This window comes from Battus philenor, unplaced genomic scaffold (genome assembly GCF_028537555.1).
Source record: "Battus philenor isolate CCGP_79_NKW_IND1 unplaced genomic scaffold, ilBatPhil1.0.hap1 SCAF_22, whole genome shotgun sequence".
Lineage (NCBI taxonomy): Eukaryota > Metazoa > Arthropoda > Insecta > Lepidoptera > Papilionidae > Battus > Battus philenor.
Window position 1 is genome coordinate 3,788,365 of NW_027181685.1, and position 9,321 is coordinate 3,797,685.

The 9,321-nt window shown below is 32.6% G+C and overlaps 1 protein-coding gene across 1 annotated transcript in view; it reads right to left on the bottom strand.

Annotated features, from left to right (window-relative positions):
• Positions 1-8,009, bottom strand: part of LOC137923686 (coiled-coil domain-containing protein 102A-like) — a 166,405-nt gene extending 158,396 nt beyond the window's left edge. Inside the window, exon 1 of the mRNA XM_068766923.1 lies at positions 7,952-8,009. The gene's annotated coding sequence lies outside the window, so the exon portion shown is untranslated. The remainder of the gene's footprint in view (positions 1-7,951) is intronic.
• Between the last annotated feature and the right edge of the window lie 1,312 nt (positions 8,010-9,321).

The window sequence follows — 9,321 nt, forward strand, 5'->3', positions numbered from 1 at the left end:
GATAGTCGCAGCCATACTTGTCGTCTAGTTAATTTTTGTCTCCAAAGAAGAAGTAAAAAATATTTGTTTTCGGTGACCCGTACATTGTTATATTGGACTGCGATTGGCCACATCCAACCGTTTTAAAAATATGTTCTTTTAGTACCAAATTCACTATCTGAAACGTCCAACTACGTGTGGATTGACATTCTTCTTCTTCTTTTCGGTTGATGGAGGCCCACTGTTAGGCATAGGCCTAACCCAAAGATCGCCATGATGACCGGACCTGCGCTGCCGGCATCCAACGACTTCCCTCGACCTTCAGTTCGTCTTCGGTCCACCTATTGGGCGGCCTGCCCACGTCGCATATACCATCTCGTGATCACCACTCGAGAACCTTTAACCCCCAACGGTCAATCAGAAAGAGCGATGTGCCCCGCTCATAACCACTTCAGATGAGCAATTCTTCGAGCGACGTCACTGATCTTGGTTCGTCTGCAGATCTCATTTCTCAGAAACTCGAACATAGCCATTGTTCTCTTTGTGACCTTGACCTTTCTATTACGGACTATCCATAATTATAACGTATGCTTCTTTAAATAACTATATAAAGGTGAAAAGAATCATGGTTTTAACTCTATATCAACGAATCGCAAATCCAATCGCAAAACAACCGAGTATTGATATCATAAATAGTCTGTTGTGTACAAAACAATGCAACAATGAGCGCAATTTTCTCATTTCATGTAAATTGCATCGCCATGAGCTGTCGTGACGTAACTCGGCATTGGATAGTTATCTAACTAACAATAGTCATAGAGCGAAGAAACAATTTCGCTCTTACACAAGCCGGGTGCATACACGCGTGTGCACATTCGGCCGCACCTGCTGATCTAGCTTATACGTATGTTGATATAACCATTCCAGTTTCAAACAACATTCAAATGACATCCGTTTTCAAATGTTAAAATCGGTACAGGCTCTTCTTTATATTGTTTAAATTTAGTTATTATTTTTACGAATAACCATAGCAACTGAGGCAAACTTGCGTATTATTTAAATAAATTTACTTAAAGCTATAAATAAGGTAACGTTGATATCACAGAAGAGTTTTAGCCATTTTATTTGAATTCATATTAATAGTGTAATAAATTAATGCTTCAGGGTGATACAGGGTAATTAAAAATAGGTATAAAAGTTTCAAAACTTATTGCAGATAAAAGAGCTTATATTTACCCCCTTAAAGCTGCAGCACTTACAACGAATTAAGCTTTGAATGAAATTACATAAGCAATGAACCTATTTTAATATTTTATTTAATAACTAATAATTAAACATCTAAATGAAGGATGAAGACAAAAAGCATAGTAAGTTTATATTCTTTTTATTCGAAAAACAAATTACTATAAGTACAGAAGCTGTCTTTAGCCAGTTTAAAAGTCTCATGCACTCTGCGCCCTGTCACCTCATGCCCGCGGAATCTGCAATTGCCATTTAGGCAGCAATTAATGTGTTTTGTTACACCTTTTTCTATTCCTATTTAAAATTACTTAAGTATATTGATATAAAGAAACATGAGCAAGCGATACATTTTACGACTTCAAAATTCTTTATTTGCCTTCAATAATAATACGGGATCGATCCTTCACGTATATTTCCAGTTATTAGGTATCGATGCATGGTTACATTTTTTTTGTCTGTCGTTTTTTTTACTTCACAGACAAGGGCAAACGGTCGTAAGTCTGCACAGATAATAAAATCGGATAAAACATTATTTGTTTGCATACATTTTTTTACAATATTGGCGTGTTTTAAATTATATTTTTATGATTATTAATATTTTTTCACACGTTTAATGCATCTCGTGATTCGGACGATGCGTTTGTAATTGGTTGAAAGATTTAAGAGATAATCCTTTACTGAGGTAAACTTTTATTGGTTGCGCAATTTACGATTTGTAATATTTAATACGAGCTTAAAATATTGAGAAAGGGACCGTTTATTTTTCGGTGTTTTTAATGTCTTCATAAAAAGGATTTTAATTTAAAAATCTGATTTAAATACGTATACATTATTTAAATAAATTTTGATGATTATAAAATTTGATAAGACCTCTATTAGACCTAAGGCACTTGAAGCCTAAGCTAAGGTCATAAATCTGATTCGCGATATGGTTCAAATCATTATAAGCCTGTCTAGTATGCCTATATGCTAACTCAACCCCTTTCTCCGCCATGCTGTTTTAAATCATTTCTCAATGACGCATCTTTAGTCTATCAATCTATCACTAATAAACCTCACTATTATACAGCAGTCTATAAAGAATCTAAATAAAGTGCACACGCGTGCTTAAATAAAAAATTAATATTCAAAATACCTTTTCTCAAGTAGACAGACATTTACGTGCGCTTTTGAATTGTAGGTTTTTTTAACAATAGTAAACTAACACTGGCTGGAAAATGAAAAATTCTTGAATTCTATATAAGATGTATTATAATTGTTAGTATATGTTGAATTTTAGATTTAAAACTACGAAAAGGAAGGTCTAAAATATCTTGCCGAACGCATAAATTAAGACCCATGAAGGGTTTAATAATGATACAATTTAGCTCCATAGCCAATCGAAGCAAGGCTTCGAACGTGGCACTTTCAGATCGAAACACTGCCTTCCCATCCGCTAGACTATTAGCGCTCCACCGATCATTTATTCTGTTGTATTTAATTTCTCACGTTGACACATGTTTTGTTGTCGCTTATTTGTTGTCCGCCGGGGCTGTCAGCTGTCGCGTGACAAGTCGGCGGACGTGTTAGTAAAAAGATGTAGTTTGTGATTCGCTTGCGATATTCACATAATAAGATCATCACTATAATAAATTCTCTCAGTGAACAATATTTTTATGGTAAACACAAGAAATAATTAGGTGATTAATATTCAAGCTCAACATCAAAAGTAGCAAGAAAAATTATGAATATATAAATAATAAAATTGTCATCATTTCTTTTATGACAAAAGGCGAAGACAATAAAACAGGAATAATTTTCGCTTGCGAAAGAACGCAAATTTTTGAATCACACACTTTTTGATTGTTTTTAATGTGCTGTATGTAATTACAAAAGGTAAAACTTATTTTATTAACTGGAATAAAAGAGTCCATAAATTCTATTAAAATGAGTTCAAGTTCCGAAAATTGTGGAACATTTAATACAAAATCATACAAAACTATCTTCTACAAATGTAAAAATCAGTCTAAAGCAAATATTTATCTGTAAAAATTTACCTGTTGAATAGTATGACTAAATAAATTTACTAATTCTTTTATTTCTGTTGTCATTTGGTACGTCGTAAAACATTGAAAATTTATCTCCATCTCTGCTGCAATAATAAATTTAAAATTATTCTGTCGAAAGTGACTATTGTGTGACAGGTCGTCTTTTAATACAATAAAAAAATTCAAATTACCAGTCCATATGACTCATTTGACCTTAAACAAACTTCTGAACTATAACTAAAATAAACTGTTATTCTCTTTAAATAGTTTTTTTAATTAATATTGTCAACTCACATACTTTACGAACGTTTAAATTAGTAAGTAACAAACTCTATGGGAAAGAAATGCCTTTTACTGACGCTTGAATATTCAGCATAAACCAAAACTACAATTCATACCAAAGTCACCGGCTTGTTTTAAAAAGCATTAATAGAACAGAATTCACAGCAGAAAACATTACTAATCTAACGGTTTTTATAAGCTACGGATGTGTTTACATGCACCATTTATTTATTTCGTCACAGTTTCAGCCCATAGAAGCCTCTACAAGCCATCAGTCTCCTCCAAAGATATCTATTAAAGGATATACCATAATAGTCATGTAGGCAGGTTCGAGATCGCAGTGTGGTATTATGGTACGCAGAGGACGTTGCTGCTTATTCTTTAAAAACTTATTTGTGAGCAATGGTGATCCTATAAAATTAATAAACAATATGTAAATTATACAAGATGGTATCCCAAGAATCGAACCCTTAAACTATGATCGCAGGTGTCAGTTATCTTTGGCTGGGCTATCACTGCACTATATTTATATATTTTTATTTTAAATATATTTTCCTTATTTACTCTACGATTCCCAGAGCAACTAAAGAAGTCAAGTCTTAGCGTATATTAATTCTCAAGATATATTATTTTTTATATTTAAATCAATTGACGATAAAAAATCGGTGCCGATCATCTCTCAAATTGAAAAAAAAATGTAAAACTGGCGTTTAAAAGAGTTATTATCGAATTTCTTGCCTGACGGTAGGATAAAAAATATTAAGTCGTAAATATCAATATTTTAAATGTACATTATATATATAAGTGATTTACCTAGAAAGTGCTTTGCAAAGTCTATTCCAAAAAATAAATATTAGTTTCATTTCTTTACGACTTTGAGTTTCCGAAATTTAAATCATAAATTCCGGAATCCCATACTGATATCTCACAGTTAGTTTTCTGAATTTCACTTCAACTATACCGATCTCTGATAATGACTTTATTGAAATGGACATCAACATGACGGAGTTGTACGTGTACTTTCAATTTCTAAAGTTCGACAATTAAGCGACGCAAACATCGATCACTGTAAACAAAATCTTTATTTTCTATGCTATTTCTTCTAAATAATATCATTTACAAAGAAAATCTAAACATTATTACTATTAATTAACAATTACTAATGTTACTACATTCACGAAGAAACTTTCTTATATAATCAATATATATAACATATTTGAACAGTGATAGTTTAGTAATAGAAGATAGACTTGCGATCATAGGTCGCATGTTCGATTTCAGGGATACAATATTATATAATTCACACTTCATCCATTAATTATATAGGATTACCACAGCTCACAAACAAGTTTTCAGAAAATGAGCAGCAACGTCTCCTGCGTACCAACTTCGCCAACCTATCACAATTATGGTATATCCCCCATAGATATCTTTGGAGGATACATATGCCCTGCAGTGACCATCTGTGGGCTGAAACGAGGACGACAATAACACATTTAAATCTAAAACTGATAAACCATATAAACATGTTTTAATCCAAATCCAAGACCGATACGAAACCTCTCTCTTCCTACAGCAACATTATTGTTTCATTAGTTCGTTTTACACAGCTGTGGTTGTGGACAAAATCACGTGTTAAGAATAAAAAATATACAAGAAAAATCATATTCTTTATTTCATATAATTATTAATAATCAAAGTTACCAATTACTAAAATATTTAATACATGATATAACTTAAAATAATATTCTATATCTGAAATAAACTATAGTATTTTCTTACATAAATATATATAATTTATATTAAATACATAAATAGTTATATACTTTTATTCCGACATATGCATAAAGGACTCTATAAAACCTTTTTAAATAGCGATACGATACCTAACCTATTGAGATTTCGATGGTAATATATTCGAAATATAAATGCTTGTGTTGCGAAGGAGTTGGGCTTCAAAAGTATACAAAGCAGACTATTTTCTACGTACGTCGCGTCATTTTTGAGACGGTAGAGAGCTGATGCAATGCCTTGGTTTTTTTACAATAAGCTTGAAAGCTCCCTAAGGAACTCAGGCGATTATATTGTTCATGTCATTATATTTTTTTTTAAATGGTCCCCGCTGTTGGGGACCTCTCGTTCTCCTATCTCGTGTGGGACAGAGACTTTTTAATTCTAGTAATTTATTCATATTTTTTTATTATTATCATTCTTCTCTTTCATATATCATCTTATCTGTCGTACTGTTTCTTTCATTCTACAATTTTCCCAGTCTTTCTCTTTCATTCCATTAGCCATACATCCATCCTCAACCACTACATTCTAGGTTTCCTTACTATTTTATTTTGCAACATTAATTATTGTTCAAATATTTAACACGTATTTTCTTTGTAATTATCATCTTATATTATACTATTTATTACACTATTTTTGGTACTACTATATTCCTTTTATTTCTATATTTTAGTGTTCCCTATTGCATTGCACCTATTGCATTTATTACCACCTTCCTGCAGTAGCTGAGGAAGCATTCTCTCTCCCCTTCGTCTTGCATGATGGTGTCATTATATTGAAAACCGCCAAGATTTTCAGTTGCCTAGACGGTCTATTGGAGATGGACCTCGGCATGGACTTTATTCGCACATTCCTGAAAATCTCTGATTTCATAGATATTTTCCTTCTCTCTTCGTTATTCTCATTTCTGGAATTCGTGACCCCTTCCACCTGTCACTTTCTTTTTAACGATCCTGCGCTATCGGAAGCTATTATAAACTCTACTATTTAGAATGTTACGTATTTGACATATTCAAATATTGTCAATCTGGTCTTTTAGTTTAGATCTTTCCTATAACGGTAAGCTTATTGATTTTCCATCCGTCTATCGTCGCGACCACGAACTGACCACCTACTAGAAGAACCAACCACATAGTCAAGACCGCGGATACGGACAGCATAAGGCCGGTCTTCGTGGAGATCTTTGGAGCAGACCTAGGCCTTTCAGAGGGCGTCTTTCGGCTGACTTGACGATATTATTGAATCAAGGACTAGCAGCGTTCTTCTCCAGCACCATATCGTCTGTAGCATCATTATCTCTTACCAGAACAAGCGTTAGTGCTGAGGAAATATTAAAACAAACGGTCCACGACAGTCTGGTGTCACATCGAGTTGTGTATGCAATATTATGAGCAATACCATTTCCGCGAACATCGCCTTGAAACATGAGATGATATTATTAGCCCCGTAACTCACTAACCGATCACTCATACTGATGAACTAATTTCGAATGTAAAACAAGAGGGATTTACCTGACGATATTAAACAAATTTTGTATAACAATATCCTTCGTAAGCATTCATTTGCGTGCAATTCTTTAAGGGGTGAATGTTCAACTTATTCGTTAGCAGAATGCTTTAAAGTTTTTGCACTTCACCACATGTTAAGTGATCTCTTTCAAATATGTCACATTAATGTATTTTTTTGTATTGGGATGCATCAGACTAGTAACTTGGTAGTAATGTCTGTAAGGACAGACTGTAAACAATAATTAACTTTAATTTGAGTTCGAAATTCGAATGTTGTCAACGTTTTTTCTTACTTTATTATCATTAACTTATTAAATAATAAAAATCTAAACCATATTTTGAACTGAGTTTACCACACATTAATTGACAACAAATTATACATTCACTACTGTACACTAACTTTTACGCCTGCAATCAATCATCCTGTATATATAATACGTACTTTGTATAATAGATAATGTGTAATATGTACATATGTTACACCTTTTTCCCCAGCCCTTCTTTCGTTTAATGACGCCCGCTCTATTTTCCCATGGATAGCACGTATTAACTAAGTCCATCCAATGGTAGCATGGAAGATTTGCGTGTTTCGTCTAATTTATTTTAAGTTCCTTTTTGCTATGCAATAAAGAGGAAATAAATAAATAAATGAAAATTTAAACAATCAACTCTAATAAATACACAAAAATATGTACATTACTCTCTTATTTCAATCATAATACATTGTTTTAAATTTATTAAAAACTATAGAGTTACTCTTGAATATTTACTTTCAAATATAAATAGTGAAGGATTATTTGGTAGTAATATGCAGTTTGGTTTGGTAGTAATGAATGCGTGCATGCTCACTCTAGCGTTGAAATTAGAGATATGATATATCTACAACAATAAAGGCAAACAACAATAAATTTATATTTTTATAATTAAATTAAACAACATAAAAAGTCCACAGTAATTGTTGTTACGTGGACGCAACCACCATAACGACTGAATAAATATTTATTATTATTTCTAAAACCCAACGTATCTAAAAAAACTATCAGAAATTACCTAACAGTTACTCTAACATCATAACCAGCGATAACGCACGCTCGAACAATTAAAAAAGATATAACTCACCGAAAACCGTTTCCGAATAGATCCGAAAATCCTTGAGATTCTAAACACAAGTACATGCAATCCAGGGTCCCACTCAAATTCACTTGACACACAGTTTCACACTTTGTGAGAAACACTTTACGTGATATCGATGTTTTCACTTCTGTATGGAACGAGCGCAACCGTCGCTTGCGCATGCTCAGCACCGACTGGCTCATATAGCGTATTTTACACCTGTCATTTTAAAAACAATAGCAAATATTAAGGCAGGCCGTATAGTCGTTGAGGCTCCGATTGTTGCGTCAAAAATGGAACGTGTCCGGTTTTTTTTTTTGTTGTTACATTATTACTATTAGCATTGACGTGGAGTGATTTATCTCATAGATTCGCCGGTGATAAGGTTAAATGGATGATACCTTCTCGTCGCGTAGAGACTGAAAGTTGAATCTACGGATATCTATTAATCTATAATCAAGCCACAGTGAATAAATTGGACTTTGATTGATCATTTTAAAATTACTTAAGCGGAATCGAATGCTCCTTACAAACATAATCGTTTTATGCAAAACGTGGATAGATACAGCCAATACACGGTACAACAGTGCACGAACCTCTAAAAAGATTTAATTATAAATTCAAATTCCTTTTTACGAGAGGTGTTTTTTACATAATTAAGTTAATTAATTGGTAATTACTCAACCTATTAACTATAAATTGGATATTAGATAAAACATTTATTTATACAATAATCAAAGTTTTGTCTAAAACTTTATGACTTTCCCGACATAATGCTATATAGATATATAAGCATATATATATATGCTTAGCGTCAAAACTTGTCAAGTTATGGCAAATTATATGTTTGATTTCAATTATATAAATTGATTTAATATAATAAAATATTGAATTATGTCGCTCGTTGTTTTATGGCTTCGTTCAAAATATGATATTAGGCGGCCTCTGCTCATAGAAGGATCCACAAATAATTAAAATGTCTCATCACACTACATTAAGGTAAATACTCTACCCACCGTGACTAATAAACATTTGAAGCTTAAAATATTTTCATTGTGTCTGTCGTGTAAAGTGTAATATAGAATCTTAGTATTATATACTACATGTATTCTTATTATGATAAATTGGGTAGCAAATAATACATTCTAATGTCGCATATGGAATCAAAAACAAAGGCATTAATGTCATTATAGTATATAATGGATACAATGACTTCATGAAATGAGATGTCGTATCGTTATTCGAACATAAGTCGTCGATCAATAATAATCAAAATATCATCACATTTGATCAGATATAGGGTTGGTAGCTAAAATAAATTTAGCGTCTCGTGATTTATAACCCATTGCGAATCTTAAAGATTGAAGTCTCAACAT